The sequence below is a fragment of the Diceros bicornis genome, unplaced genomic scaffold (genome assembly GCF_020826845.1).
Source record: "Diceros bicornis minor isolate mBicDic1 unplaced genomic scaffold, mDicBic1.mat.cur scaffold_90_ctg1, whole genome shotgun sequence".
NCBI lineage: Eukaryota > Metazoa > Chordata > Mammalia > Perissodactyla > Rhinocerotidae > Diceros > Diceros bicornis.
In genome coordinates, this window is record NW_026691791.1 from 992,413 (window position 1) to 1,008,729 (window position 16,317).

The window sequence follows — 16,317 nt, forward strand, 5'->3', positions numbered from 1 at the left end:
ATTTATCACCCAAGAATCCATCTCTGTTTAATGCATTTTGAAATAGGTTGCAGATAGCAGTAGACTTCACTCCTAAACATGTTAGCATACATAGTCATTAAAGTTCAAAATTTGACTGAGGCTGGAGGATCTTCCAAAGTGGCTCACTGAATGGTGAGCACTTGGTGCTGACAAGTTGGTTCCTCTCCACATGGACCTCTCCACAGGGCTACTTGAGCGTCCTCATGGCATGGTGGATGGCTTCCCCTAGAGAGGGCGCAATCTAAGAGACCAAGGAGGAACCTTCACTGTGTTTTATGATGTAGCCTCAGATGTGAGACCTTGTAATTTCTGCAGCACTGTATTGATCACTTGGGTTCATGACAATTCACGTCGAATTGAATGTGGGAGGAGACTGCACAGGGCATAAACACAGGTGGACAGTACCATTGGTGGTTATCTTGGCTGCTAGCATACACACCCACCTTTCCTCCAGGCCAACTCTCCTCATCAGCCCAGAATTCCTTTTCATCTGCTCCAGCTCACCCCTGAGAACCTGGTTTGATTGGAGCTGTTTGGGGCCTCTGGAGTTCATTGCTGTGTTTCGGACAAAGTGGAAGGTCTCATCTTTCCCTTTACTCTTGTTCCTCTCCCCTCTCTATCCTTCTCAGCCTCTACCCCAACTCCAGCCTTCCTTGGCTCCTAGTGATTCTTTTAGCAGTAGAGGATATTCTGAAGATCAGCAGGATGTGCAACAGATAAGAGGGGTTTGCTGGAGCAGGAAATGTTGGGGGAAAGTTTTCTTCCTTGGCTCCTGTCACCTTCTGTAGAAGGGGAGCTTGGGGGTTGTTGGTGGCTTGTCAGGACAACTTTTGTGTTCCTTATTCTGAGACTGGGTCCTTCACATTCCCCAGGGCAGGGGATATTAGATGGGGCTCCATCTATCCACTACAGTTTGGGACAGAGACACCTACACAGCCAGAGGAAACTGAGGAGCTGCCAGCTGGGGCTCAGAATGTTCCTTGTGTTTGGATTAGGGAGGACTCACCACAGGGGCCGTCATCTCCTGTTGGGAAGGACTTGAGGGACTTGCATTGTGGGATCCTCTCATTTGTGTTGAGTGCTGCTTGCTGATGCTTCTATAGACTCTTATCTTTTGATAATGGGAAGAGAAGGAGTTTTCTTTTACTGTACCCTAATAATTTAATAAGGATCTAGCCATTTCTTTTATTTTAAAAAATAGAATTTATTATATGAACTCTATGTAAAGCAAACTGACAAGCCTTCCCTAATAATACCTATGACTTAAAGAGCTCAGTAATAACTTTTACAGTCTCCCAATTGACAATTCACATCCTTCTTGTTATATGATATACACTGTTTCATTCTTTTTTCTGAATTCCTTCTCTTTCCAGCTGACTTTGTAGAAGTATATGTTTCCCGTTGTTGCAGATTGTGTTCTTCAGGAAGCAAATGCTGAGATGGAGTTAGGATTGCAAAAGGTTTAAGAAACCTTTTGGCAACCTAAGGGCCCATCAAGGGGAGAGTAGATAAAGAAGATGTGGTATATATACAGAATGGAATACTACTCAGCCATAAGAAACAATGAAATCCAGCCATTTGTGACAACATTGATGGACATTGATGATGTTATGCAAAGTGAAATAAGTCAGAAGGAGAAGGTCAAATACTGTATGATCTCACTCATTATGTAGTAGATAATAACAACAGCAAACAAACACATAGAGACATTGATTGGATTGGTGATTACCAGAGGGGGCAGGGGGAGGGAAGAGGGTGAAAGGGATGATTCAGCACATGTGTGTGGTGATGGGTTGTAATTAGTATTTGGGTGGTGAACATGATATAATCTATGCAGAAATAGAAGTATAATGATGTACACCTGAAATTTATACAATGTTATAAACTAAAATTACTGCAATAAACAAAAAATTAAAAAAACAAAAAAAGAAACCTTTTGCACTCCTAACTCCTGTGAAAGTAACGAGCCGCAGGCTTGGGCCAGGGGAACAGCAGAACGTTATACACACCTACCAAAGTCTCCACCAGTCTTATGGGGACCTGCAAAGCAAAAACTGCCCTTTAGAGGAGTCCATGTTGGGTAGAAATGCAAGGCCCTTGTACCGCCACCTTGCTCAGTCATTGCGTGTGGGCAACCTCAAGAAGAGAAAAACCCAAGGAAAGAGTGACCTGGGTTTGAAAGCCAAAGCAGAGTCTGAAAAGATGACAGCAGGACACCGTCAGCTAATCACACGCCCGGCAATTGGGCAAGTCCTTTCTTGAATGCTGCGTGTCCATGTCAGCCACGTGTGTGTCTGAACCTCCCTCACAGACTGGCATGGCACCTTGCATATAGCCCTTGCACTAGTAAAGATTGGTTGGTTGCTAAGAGTATGAACTTCACTATTTACTACAACCAACCCTTTTGTGTCAACGTTTCACTGCCCAAACACAACTAGTATTACCTAATGATGTGGTCAGATCTGAGTGTGGGAAGAAAAATTAACAAATCCACCTGGCCCCATGATCCACATGATGAAATATCACAGCAAAATCACAGATGAAATACCTTTCCCAATACCATATGTTGTATAGTTGAGTTGAGGAATTTCTTTCCCTAATTCCAGAATATCGATTTTCCTCTTATATTGCTGTAGACGTAACAAGATCAACTCCCCCACCTCCACTGGCCACTAAAGGAATAAAGAGAGATCATGAAGACAGAGAATTAGAGACACCAGTATAGGAGAGATCAAGCATTTTAGAAAACAGAAAGTGGATAGAGACGTGGCAATTAATATGGCAGAACATAGAAAGCTGAAGCCCAAGTTCTAGAGTGGAGAAAGCCAGCAAGAAACAAGCTGATTCCTATTGCAGAACTCTCATCAGCTCAGAAATGAGGCCCCTGATCCTCTGAACCGGGAGAGACTGAAAACGCAAAACAGCTGTGAGTCTTTAAAAGACGCATTTGAGCCCAGTGATCTGCCTCACTCCATGAGCCCAGGTCACAACCCACTGACACCTTGAAAGAAGACCAGAGTGAAAGGTTACTCCTGAGGTTAAACTTGACCTCAGGGACACCAAAAAACATAAAGGCAAAGAGTAGAGATGGAAGAAATCTGAGGAATCACCCAAAAAGATAAATGAGAAGCAGTTGAGCCAAGAAAATTAGAAAATCAACCTGGAGGTCAAATATCTAATTAGGTGTTTCAAGACAAACAAAAACAACGGCAATGGTAGGAAGAAATGATCAAATAATCTAGCAAACATTCCACAAGCCAAGACTACACATTTCCGGGTCTAAAAGACCACAAATATCCAGAACAATGAATGAAAAAAACACATCACCATTAAAGAAACAACAATTTAAAAACCTTCCTATAGAAGTACCAGGCCAGAAAGGTTTACCATCAAATTCTACCAAACATTCCAGGAACCCGAGAGGTAGTTTTCTGAGGATCTGTTTGACACTTACATTGGAGAACCTGGCGTGTTGCCTAGTGAGACTCTGGTGACTGCTTTTCTGGGGGTGTGGAGACTGGGTTACTCTTTGCTGGGGATACTCATATCTAGTCTGAGGAGTCAAGAGACAAGCTGGGGTTTGTGTTGGTGAAAATGGTGTGGTATTTGTTGGCGCTCATTTCTTCTTGGTGTATAGGGGGTTGTAAGTTGCTTTTTGGGGTTTCCAACATCTCTAATCTGGCAGGAATATGGGGGATCAATTGCTGAAGCTTCCATTATTTGATGGAGCCCTCATGATGTTGAGGATAACTGGGAGGCATGAGACTGAGGTTCCTGTTGTCTCTGGTGCTTGGAGGCTGGAGGACCACTGCTTGTATGGGGCTCCCACTTTTCAAGTGTTGGCGTGACAGGGAGGGGTCACTGGATGGAGGGCCATTGTCTCTAATTCAGGGAGAGGATTGGGATAATTGCATGAGATTCCACTTATCTTTAGTCAGGGGGCTCTGGAGGGGTCTTTATATATCTCCTTTTTTCTGGTGCTGCGGGAGAGTAGAAGTCTCACTTTCTGGGTCTGCCTTTGTCTGTATTGTTGGCATAGACAAGGTGGGTCACTGGGCTGGGGTTTCCCATTCTCTAGTGTTGAGGAGCAGCTAAAGGTGTGACTTATGGAGCTGCTGTCATTTCTAGAATTGGAAGTGACTAGGGAGTGCTTGCTGGAGTCCCATAATTTCTAGTTTTGGGGGAATGGAGGTCTTGATGTTCAGACCCCAGCATTTGTGTTTGTGGATGACAGTTGTTATCTGGGTTCTGGTTGCCTCTTCCTTGGTTCCTTCCTTGGGAAGGAACTGGTGGTGTGTCGCTAGGGCTTCTGTCACATCTGCTGTTGGATGCAGATTGTGAGCACCATTTGCTGGGGCTCCATAATCTCCAGTCTTGGGGGGTGGAGTAAGATTCCCTTGGAGGGGCTTCCATCATCTCTAGTTTTCGGGTTCCAGTTCAACGTGTTTTTAAAAGCATTTTATTATGAAAATATTTAGACTTACATAAAAGTTGTAAAAGTATACAGGATTGTTTTATTCAGTCAATATTCATTATATTTACGTACATTTTGTTTCCTGCTGATGATCATTCCAGCATTATGTGTCTTTGTGTGTAATTATTTTCCTTCAGCCTGAAAATTCTCTTGAGTTTCTTGAAGTTCAGTTCTGCTGTTGTTTAATTGTTCTAGCTAGGTTTTTTTAAACGCCCTTTGGAAAATATCTTGAATTTGTCTGCATTTTTTAAGAATATTTTTCTTAAATCAGAGAATTTTAAATGGGCAGTTTTTTTCCCCCCTCCCATTCAACCTTTTAGCTGTCAGATGTCATTCATGTTTTCTGCTTCCAAAGTTTCTTTTGAAAAGTTTCCAGACTTACTATTGCTCTTATGAAAGAAACGTGTCCTTTTCCTTTGGTTGCTTTAAAGATTTCTAGTTTGTCTTTCATTTTCTACAATTGTCCATGTTTCTTTGCTTTGATTCATAGTTATTTTGAAGTCTTTGTTTGCTAACTCCGGTATCTGGATTGTCTCTGGGTCTGCTTCTACTGATTTATATATTCATAATTCAGAGCATTTTCCTGCTGCTCTGCATGTCTATTAATCTTTTATTGTGTGCTGGATCTTGTGAACAATACCTCGTAGAAGGTCTTAATCATGTTGCCTTCCTCTAACGATTAGGTTTCTAGTACGAATGGATAACCTTAAGCCTCTGAAGGCTAGGTTTTAGACCCTAAAAGGACATATATATTTCAGTTTTGCACTGACTACCAAGATGTAATCCTTACTCTTAGTGTGTGGCACTGACTCTCAGGCTGTGACATTTCTAGGGTCATAATTGAAAGCCAGGCTTTTTTATTTTATCAAGGTCATTCCACTTCAGAAGAGTCCAAAAGCCAACCTCCCACTCCTGGCATGTGTGATTTCTGACATTTCTGCACAATATTCAGTTTTCAGTGGCTTTTCTCTTCTAAGTCTCCTAGATTCGTTCCCTGCACATGCACAAGTGAGGTGTTATTCAAGGACCTGAGGGGGGATTTCTAGGCAGATTTTGGGGGCTTCTGTTTGTGAATATTTATTTTCCACTAAAATATCCTTCAGAGATATTTCAGGGTCAGGTTGTATTTCCTCTACCGTAGCCCTGGAATCCAGTATTCTTCCAGAGAGCCCTGGTTCCTTCCTTTTTCTTTAGAATAGTATCTTAGTAACCAATTTCTCGGTGGTTGATAAGTATTCTCATTATTACTGAAGTGTCGTTCTTCTAGGCCTTCTGACCTCACATGCTTTGGAAAGATATGAAGCTATACTATCCTCTACATACACACATTATCTATCTATCTATGTATCTATCTATGTATCTATCTATGTATCTATCTACCCCTCCATCCGTGAAAATCATGAATTGATAATAGTAGCTCTTATTCCAATCAAATGCCTCAGTTGGAGTGGAATAAGAGCTAGCCTTCTCTCTTTCTTTGTTTATAACATCTTTCTTTGACTGTGATACACTGGCTCTCATCATCTACAATATATTTACTTAGTTGTTCAGATCTGGTATATGCATAAACTAGTTTCAGAATTGCTAACCCATACCCTTCCGAGAAACATTTTTCATGAACTAGAGTACAGGATTTCTGATCAGTTCTTTTGATCCAGGCTTACAGGATCTGGTAAAACATATTTTTCCAAAGTAAATTTGCTTTCATTTTCATAGCCTTCATTGTGACAATGTTATTCATTTGCAATACATTTAGATTCATTTGTTATAGCTTGTTCTCCATTTTACGTTCCATTCACTGCCGGGTGGATTAATTTTTTGAACCTACAGTAATATCCACTCTGGGGTGTACAGTTCTATGTGCCTTGGCTAATGCATAGAGTTGTCTATCCATCAACACAGTCATGATCGAACATGACACACACATGAACTGTCTTCATAGGAAAATTCCATCACTCCAAAATTCCTTTGTGCAGTCCCTTTGTAGTCATCCCCTCTCTTACTCATTGCCCTGGAAACCGTTGATTTGTTGTCCTTCTGTACAGTTTTGCCTTTCCCCAAATGGTGTACAATGGAATCTACAATAAATGGCTTTTTGTCTCTGGGTTCTTGCACTTAGGAAAATGAATCTGATTTAAATTGAGGCATATGTTACACATAGCACAATGCATAGATCTTAGGTGTAGAACCCAATGCATTTTGACAAATGTATACACCTAAGTAACCTATACTCTTTTCAAGATATAGAACGTTCTCCTGACCCCATAAAGTTCCTCCATGTCCGTTCTTGGTCAATCCTTACTCCTGCCTCACCCCTTCTCCACAATCTGAGGTTAGATGCAACCACTGTTCTGATTATTTTTCCTATCACAGATTATTTTTTGACAGTTCTTGGAACTCATACAAATAGAATCATACAATATTACTCTTTTTGGTATGTGGCTGATTTGCTCAGTATAATCCTGCAATGGATTTTAATTAATTCACAATAAATGATGAAGTATAATGTTTCCTATATACTGGGAGTCTCATAAATGTTTTACATATATTAGCTGATTGAATCCTTAATACAAATCTGTGAAGTAGGCATTCTCATTGTTCTCATTGTAAAGATGAAGAAACTTTGGCATAAATAGTTTGTTACTTGCTTGAGGTAACCATCTCTAAAGAAGAGAACTGAGATTAGGCAGAAGAGGTTGAACTGTGATAAGTTAAAAATGGAGACCACAGTTGATCCCAATGGGAGCACTGGAGCTCAGGTGGCCATTCAGGGGTCTCTCAAATGAGGCAAAGGAATTGGGCCTTTGTATCCTCCCCCCATGAACCAGTCATTGGAAGTGGGCTGCCATTGGGAGTGGTCACAATCTTAGGTGTGGCACTTTCCTTTGGCCCAAGGAAATTCCCTGAGAGGTTGGCCGGATGAGCCCTTAGAAGACTTTCTGCAGTTACAAGAGCGAGCGACTTAGTCCTTAAAGAAGAATCTAGAAAATATATCACTGTCTCCATTGTGGTCCATCACTTATGCCACTCAGATGCATTTGCTTCTTACAGTCAGTTCACTAGGATTCTGGTCGGTCATGTTGACTGGGGAAACTTAGAAGAGGAAGATCAGTGGGACAAATTACAGACAGCTCTTGACTGCACCTTTTCTTCGTGCTCCAATTGATACTTACCATCCCACTACTCCTACTGTACCATTTAGCTTCCCTTCAACCTTGACAAGCACCTCTGGTGGTCTGGGTGGCTTATCAGGAGGGAGGATCCAGTTCCTCATCCCTGAGTCATCTGAACACCTGATGACCACTCCCTTCACAGGATACAGCTGCTACACTTAATTATTGGGGAAAGAATATCAAAAGACATCCCAATGGATTACCTGAAGGCCAAATGTCTTCTTTGCCCTCACTCTATAACAGAAGCCCCATGTCCTCTGGATGAATTACTTGTGCCAGAGGCCATAGTGACTTCTTTCCTTCTGTTGGTCTCATAAGCAGTAGTAAAGTTCAATGGGACTCTGACTTTGTTTCCTGGTAGAAGTATCCACCTCTGGGAACTAAGACCTGTTGGTTAATTATTGTTTGAAATTCTTCCCAAGAACCCCATAACCCATCACACGTGAAGAACACCTGCAATGGCAACTATTTTATACTACACCTGGGAGTATCCATGCTTGGATTGCACCTAGGACAGTGCAGTAGCTGATGGGATTCCTGGGCAGGGCTATGAACTTTTCACCCAGGTGATTGACAAGAGTAGATTCTCAAGCAAAAAAGGGCTGCACAGTTCAGAATATCTTCCATTGCCCCAGTAGATCCGCCTTCTCTATCTTGATGCACCCAGGAAGGTTAGTGAAGATGAACTATGTCAGCGGGCTTTCTTGCCTTAAGGCTTTTTTCTGGGTTTAGTCAATGGAGAGCCTAGACATGAAATCAGAAGGATGAAAGAGAGTGACATCTGGTCCTGGCTATTTCTTGCAGGACAACCTGGGGCTGGATGCTACTTCTGACCTCCTTTCAGCTCCTGGAATGCAATTCCCTCCTCTCTTGTTTCTAGAATTGGATAATTGCTCACTCTCCTTACCCCTTCAGGCTCATGGGTGTTAATATAGCCCTACACTAACCAGCTTACTGGGTATCAACCACCTTTTGTGGTTTTCTTACATCCTGTCCACAACTCCGAGAAGCCCTTGTATGAAAACTCTTCTTGAATCATCCTAGTCTCAGTGTGTCCTCTGTTTCCTGCTGAGATTCCTACTGATATGCCAACTCACTGATAGCATAAGGAAAAGACCTAATAGTGAACCATAAAGCCAAACAAGATCAGGACCCATCAAGTCTCTGACCACATCATCTTCTACCACTCCTTCCCTGTCCCCACCATGATGTACTCCAGTCACACTGGTCTCCGTGTTGTGGACCTTTGCATGAATAAACTGCTTTAGCCACACAAATACATATGACTCACTGTCCCAACTCGTGAAGGTCTCTGTTCAAGTGCCCCTTAACTAAGACTTTTTCCCTTCTTATTCCATGTAAAATAGCAAGATCCCAATCCCTATTAACTGTCTTAAAATACTTTCATTTTCTACATAACACTTATAGTAACATATTTTCTTGATTTTTCTATAATATGTCTTTCCCCTATTAGAACTTAAGTGCTTCAATAGAAGAAGTTGAGTTTTATTCATTGCTGCAGACACCAGTGTCTCCAGCAGTGCTTGGCATATAGAATATACTCAACAAATAGGCTGGTGGTTAAGGGTATCGACTGTCTGGGCTCAAATCTGGGCTCTACCATTTTCTAACCAGAGAGCTCAGGCAAGTGACATGCCAGTTTTCTCATTATTATCAATTATCAAGCATTTAACGGTGAATAAAACAAAGAGGTTACAGTACAGGAGATCAGGAGAGAGATACACACGAGGTAGGAGAATATGGAGAACTTAGAAAAAGTAAAACACTTAGAAAGTAGTGTCCTAAAGATAGAGCAGTCAGCTGGGTCAAATGATGGTGCGTGGTGAAGTAAAATGAGAGTAAAAAATGACCACTGATTTGGACCTCATAGAAGCTGCTGATGTCCTTGACAAAAGCAGATTGAGTGACATACTTGGACAAATCTGATTGAAGTGAATTGAAAAGAATGGGAATTGAGGAAGAGGATTATTTGAACACTAACAACCCTTGCAAATGTTTGCCTTGAAGGTTAGCAGAGAAACGGCAAAAGAGCTGTTGAGAGAGACTTTGGGTTTAGGGGAGACAGACTTTAAAGGGAAGATACTGGAACATGTAGTAAGTAAGTTCTGGAGTCCTGACACAGGACATAGGTCTAAGGAATAGGTTAGGTGTAAATATATGTGAACTTAGACTTTATCCCATGCCAAACTGGTAAGAACTGGATAATGGATATCTATTCCCTGAACCGTGCATGAGACCAGTTCTTCAGATAATGGTCAAAAAGTCCTAAGGGTGAGGTTGGCGATATAGGCTGTAAAGTACCCTTGAGGGTTACCCAAGGCATGGTCAATGACCTCCTCCTTGGGTATCACAGGAATCATGCTGGGCTGTTTATGCTGATTGTAAGACCAGCTCTTTGTAATACTGTGTTTTGTTGGATGCAAGAACTTTCAGTCAATTAAAAGAAACAGAATGTTTGCCTGGGAAAGAAAAAATCTAACCTCCGTATGGGGTTGTTCCCAGAGCCTTGCTGACCCCCAGACCTGATGACATCTCTGGCACCTGCAGTGGAAGATGTTGCCAAACATTTTTCACCTTTGTCTTTACCAGGGCACAGGGTCCCAGGAGCAGAGCCCCAGGGCAGGGAGTACCCCAGAGCTCCTTACTGAGAGCAGTGACCAGTTAGGCCTGGACTGGGGGAGTGACAGCAAGAGGAGACCAGAAGCAACTCTTATCCACAGTGACATTGAGGGAAGATCTGAGCCAGTATATATCGCTTCTGAAAATGCCGTAGTTCTGATCAATAACTAATCTTCTTTCCATGGTCTTGAATGGCAGAGCACTTTTAGACACGTGTACCCTGCACAGGAGTAAAATTTCCCTGCAGAAGGCTACACTGTACGTCTCCTTCCAGCTCTGCTCCCCCAGTCACAACTGACTAGAGGCCTTGCCTCAAGCTGGTGAGTCAGCTGAGATGTTCTTTCTGCTTCTTCTGCCCCACCTTGGGAAATTTCCACATTCCATGTGCATGATGAGTTATTATGATGGCTTTGATTACATAAGGCCCAGTGTCTACAAGAAAGGGGACTTGGTGGTCAGTGGGTTTTCCCCCTTCTATACATTGACCCAGGATTCAGAAATGCAACAGAAATTTCTTTGTGTTTCGTCCAAGCAAAGATGTCACATTTTACCTGTAAGTTCATGTGTGTGTGTGAATCTCTCTGACAGTTATGAAAGTTGAATATAAAAGCTGTGTTGAGAATCTCCCATAAACTGTGAATCATCAGCTCCTTTTTTTCCTTTAATAATTATTTATGGTTTCCTTTTTTTTTTTCCCTTCTGGAATATTTTCCTTCTAAACAGAAGACAGAAATAAGCATCTTTTATTTTCTCCTGCCTTCGAATAATCTCCATTAGTGATTATTTTCTGAAAGCCTAAAGGATGCAAGTTGCAGGCAAAAAAAAACCAAGATCCCACTGCTGTGATCCTCATGCCATCCTGCTCCTGACCCACGAAGTGGGAAGGGAGAGAATCCTTGTGCACACCATATCTTGGCTAGAAGTTAGTGCTAAGAGCAAGTCTCATCAAAGTATATAGATTATTCAAAAAGGAACTTTTTATTGAGATGCTATTCATTTTTCTTCAAAATGAATTTACTGAGTATCCTTTATGGTCTAAAATAATTTGGAGTATTCCCTGAAAAAGATGTGTTGTTTTCTAGTTTAATGAGATATAATTGAAGTTCATCACTGTATAAATTTAAGGTGTACAGCATAATGGTATGACTTATATATTTCGTAAAATGTTGACCACAATAAGTTTAGCTAGCATCTATCATCTCATACAGATATAATAAAAAGAAAAAGCAAAAAAAAAAGAAAATATATTTTTTTCCTTGTGATGAGAACTCAGGTTTTATCTCTTAACAACTTTATTTGTACTATACAGCAGTGTTAACTATAGTCATGGTGTACATTATTTCCCTAGTACTTATCAAAGATCAAGTGTTTAACATATATATATGATGAAATTTTCTAGATGTCTTTTTATTAATTGCTAGGCTAATGATACTGTGGTCAGAGAATGCACAGTGTATAATTTCAATGTTCAAAGGCTTACTTGATGGCCCAGTGCATGGTTAAATGTATGTATATTCTTTGGTGTTCATAGAATACCACCGTTATTGACATTTTTATGTAAATATCTGTTAAGCTTAAGTCTTCCATAACTTTGCATATTTTCTTCATCTTTAATTTGACCAGAGGTTGTGTTAAATCTCCAAATCTGGTTGTTCATATATGTACTTATGCACACTGATCTATAAATAATAGCTCTTTTTCACTTTGGGGGTATGTATATTGACTTTTAGCACTCGATCTTCTCTTCCTTTCACCACATATGGTCACCACATATGTCACATATGACATATGGTCACCACCTTTGATATTTCACATGCTTTTTGCTTTGAACTCGGATTTTATCAGATATTAACAAGGATACCCATGCCATCTTTTTGTTCATATTTAAATGGGATATCATTTCTAGATACTTTAATCACTTCTGTGTTTTGCTTCAAGTATTGGAAAGTATGTAGTTGGATCCTGTGGTAGGTGGAATGTGCCCCCAATGGTGACCAAGTCCTAATCCTTCAAATCTGGGAATATGTTACCTCACATAGAAAGGAGACTTTGCAAGTGTGATGAAGTCAAGGATCTTCAGATGAGGAGATAATCCTGAATTATCTGGATGGGTCCAATATAATCACAAGGGTCTTTACAAGTGAAAGAATAAGTCAAGATAGTCAGAGTCAGAGAAGGAGTTATGACAGCGGAAACAGAGATTGAAGTGATATGAGGCTGTTACCTAGGAATGGGAGCAGCCTCTAGAAGCTAGAAAATGCAAAGAAATGGACTCTTGTCTAGAGCCTCCAGAAGTAATTCAGTCTTGCTGACACCTTGATTTTCACCAGTGAGACTCATTTTAGATTTCTGACCTCCCAAAGTATAAGATAATAAATTTGTCTTGTTTTAGGCTTCTAAATCGGTGGTAGATTCTCAGAGTAGCAATAGGAAATTAATACAAGTCCTATTTGTAATCCAGTCTGGGTGTTTCTGTGTGACTCAGAATTACAGCATCCCAACATTTTGGTTTTTAAAGCTGTATTCACCAATGAAAATAATATTTTAATATTAGATCAACAAAAGCCTATGTTTTACTCTGCAATCTTCTGGAATTGCATGCTGTACCTTGTCAATTAAATTGTTTGAAAATTAAAGTTGGACTGAACTTAGACGTTGAAGAGAGGCATCAACCCAAAGATAAGCTCTAAAGCTCACTGCCTATGATGGTTTTCTAATCTGTAAAGAAATAGATGAAAGGTGCAAGTTTGCTTTGCTCCTTGGACTCTGAATTGTTTTTACTCTTTTAGAAAAAAATAGAGTCATAAATTGCTTCTTCCTCTTTATTTTCTCCCTAAGACTATCTCCTTATTTATGATGGTGCATTTCCCTGCTTCTGCTAGCATGTATTTCCTAAGTCTGTGAGGCAGGCAGTTTTAGAAAGATATATTGCAAGAGTTTTGATGACACCATTCTATATTCGACTTGCCCTTCCTCCAAGCTTTTCTTATGCACTTCCCTGACCTAGCTAATTTCTTTGTATGGATCATGAACTTTTGCTTCATATCATTATACCGGCACTTGGCCATGACCAACCTCATGTTGCTGGCCTGCATGAAGTAGTGTTTGACTTGTAAACAAATATGTAAATTGGTCCTTTTCCCTTAAGCACCCTTCCAAGTAACTCATTTCAGGACATTGGTCTATATCTATTGAGTGCAGAGCGGTAGTGCTGGATCTTCCAAGGTTTTGGGAACACCATGTGCGTGTGCTTTGGATTCCAAAGTCATGAAGAGACAGTAATTGCTCTGGAATGGACAAGATGCTTGAGTCAAAATGCCATGCTTTTCCTCTTTTTTTTTCCCACAGGAGTTACTCCTATAGTGCATGACTTGATCATTATTTCTAATACTATGGCTTTGGTACAGGCTGAACTACAAAAATTATCGTTATGTCTTGGTCTTTGCTTTTGCCTTCAAGGAGATCAACAGGAGCCCCCAGCTGCTCTCCAAGCTGTTTCTGGGTTTCCATGTCTACAATTCTTTTCACAGTGATGTCAGCACCTTGGAAAGCACCATGAGGTAGTCATTGGGTGGGGGCCAGAAGATCCCTAGTTACACTTGCCAGGCACAGAACAAGGATGTGGCTGTCACTGCAGGAACCACACCAGCATTCTCTGCCCAGATTGGGACACTGCTGGAGCTCTACAAATACCACAGGTATGAGCATGTTGGGGGGATGGATCTGGAGGGACTGAAATTTTCCTCCTTGGTGAAATTTTGTGGCCTCTCAAGTGGAAAAGAAGAAAGTGCGTTTGCATATCTGCCTAATAGGAAAATACCTACCACAGATAGTTCTTGATATGGTGGATTCATTATTTTGGTGTGTGAAGCTGAGAAGGGATGAAGTAGCCTGAGGCTAGCATCATTGGCTAAAACAGACCACAGTAGCTTCTGAAAATGTAGTTGCCCAAATTCCCTCAAAAGAGTGGAAGCTGAATATTCTGAAATAACCACACCTTAGTTATTTATCTTCTCGTTAGTAACATTTTATATGTAAACATGTACTTAAAATCATTTTAGTTGGGCAAAAGTCCTGAACAGACATTTATCCAAAGAAGATATACAGATGGCCAACAGACACATGAAAAGATGTTCAAAATCATTAACTACCAGGGAAATGCGAATCAAAACTACAATGAGATATCACCTCACGCCCGTCAGAATGGCTATAATTAACAAGACAGGAAACAACAAGTGTTGGAGAAAATGTGGAGAGAAGGGAACTGTCATACACTGCTGGTGGGAGTGCAAACTGGTGCAGCCACTATGGAAAACAGTATGGAGATTCCTCAAAAAATTAAGGATAGAACTACAACATGATCCAGCTATTCCACTGCTGGATATTTATCCAAAGAACTTGAAAATGCAAATGCGTAAAGATACATGCACCACTGTGTTCATTGCAGCTTTATTCACAATAGCCAAGACTTGGAAGCAACCTAAGTGCCCATCAAGGGATGAATGGATAAAGAAGATGTGGTATATATACACAATGGAATACCACTCAGCCATAAGAAATGATGAAATCCAGTCATTTGTGACAACATGGATGGACATTGAGGGTATTATGCAAAGTGAAATAAGTCAGAAGGAGAAGGTCAAACACCGTATGATCTCACTCATTAAGTAGTAGATAATAACAACAACAAAAAAACACATAGAGACAGAGATTGGATTGGTGGTTACCAGAGGGGAAGATGGAAGGGAGGCTGGCGAAAGGGATAATTCAGCATAAGTGTGTGGTGATGGGTTGTAATTAGTATTTGGGTGGTGAACATGAAGTAATCTATGCAGAAATAGAAATATAATGATGCACACCTGAAATTTACGCCATGTTATAAACCAATGTTACTGCAATAAACAAAATTTTTTTTAATAATGAAAAAATCAATAAAAAATTTTACACTCTTCAAATGCTTTACGAATAGTCACAAAATTAATCCTAATAAAAGGCAATGAAAAGGTACCATTATTATGGGAATTTTTAGAGATATAGAAACTAAGATGGGTAGAGGTTATGTAACCTTCTCAAGATCGTGAAGCTAGTCATATTAGAGTCAGGATTTGAATCCAGGCAGTCTGGCTTCAAAGCCAAGCTTACACTCAAACACTTCTACAATCAGATAATATTGCTTCACATTCACAGTGTTATGGCCAAGAATATAAGTTTAGCTACCTGATCATATGAATTTTCTGAAATTCTGCTTATGTTGTTTCCAGAGAACTCAATACAGAACCTTTTTACTCTTTTGATTCAGATAACCTATGGAGATATTGATCCTGTACTGAAAGGTAAGGACTAGATTTCCTCTCTATCAGATGGCTTCCAAGGACATATCTTTAGTCTTCAGAAGGGTCTCGCTGTTGATACATTTTGGCTGGACCTGGGTGGGAAATTTAGTGTCAGTTGATATAAAAAGTGAGCAGTTCCTCTGGGTACTTAGAAGAGAGGTGACTATGAACGGTGCCTGCCCGTTACTAAGATACCCGTGACCAAGAGGACGTACACTTCAAAAGATTGGACCTTCATTGTCAGAATCATAGGCTCATCAGCCAATACGTTTACCATGTATGCTGACACAAGTATACTAATAAGTGTGAGCATTGCAGGAAACTATTATTTAACCACTCAGAAGGTGTGGATCACTACATGCACAATGGGATTCTACTTTTATTCCACTTCACCACTTTTTAGATACTTACCATGGGAGTCTTTCCTTTGCACACCAGAACTTTGAGATATCTGGATTTAAACACTCTCTATGGACAGTTAGCCCCTCTAAATACCAAGAAGATTTTTTCTTTACCAAATTATGGCTTGAAATTTTTAACTCCTCATTTGCAGAACCTGAATGTGGAAAATTTTGGAGTGTCCGCTCAATGTCTCCCTGGATTCTCTGCCAAAGGACAAATTAGACACGACCATGTCTGGATCCAGCTACTACACCTATCATGCTGTGGATGTGGC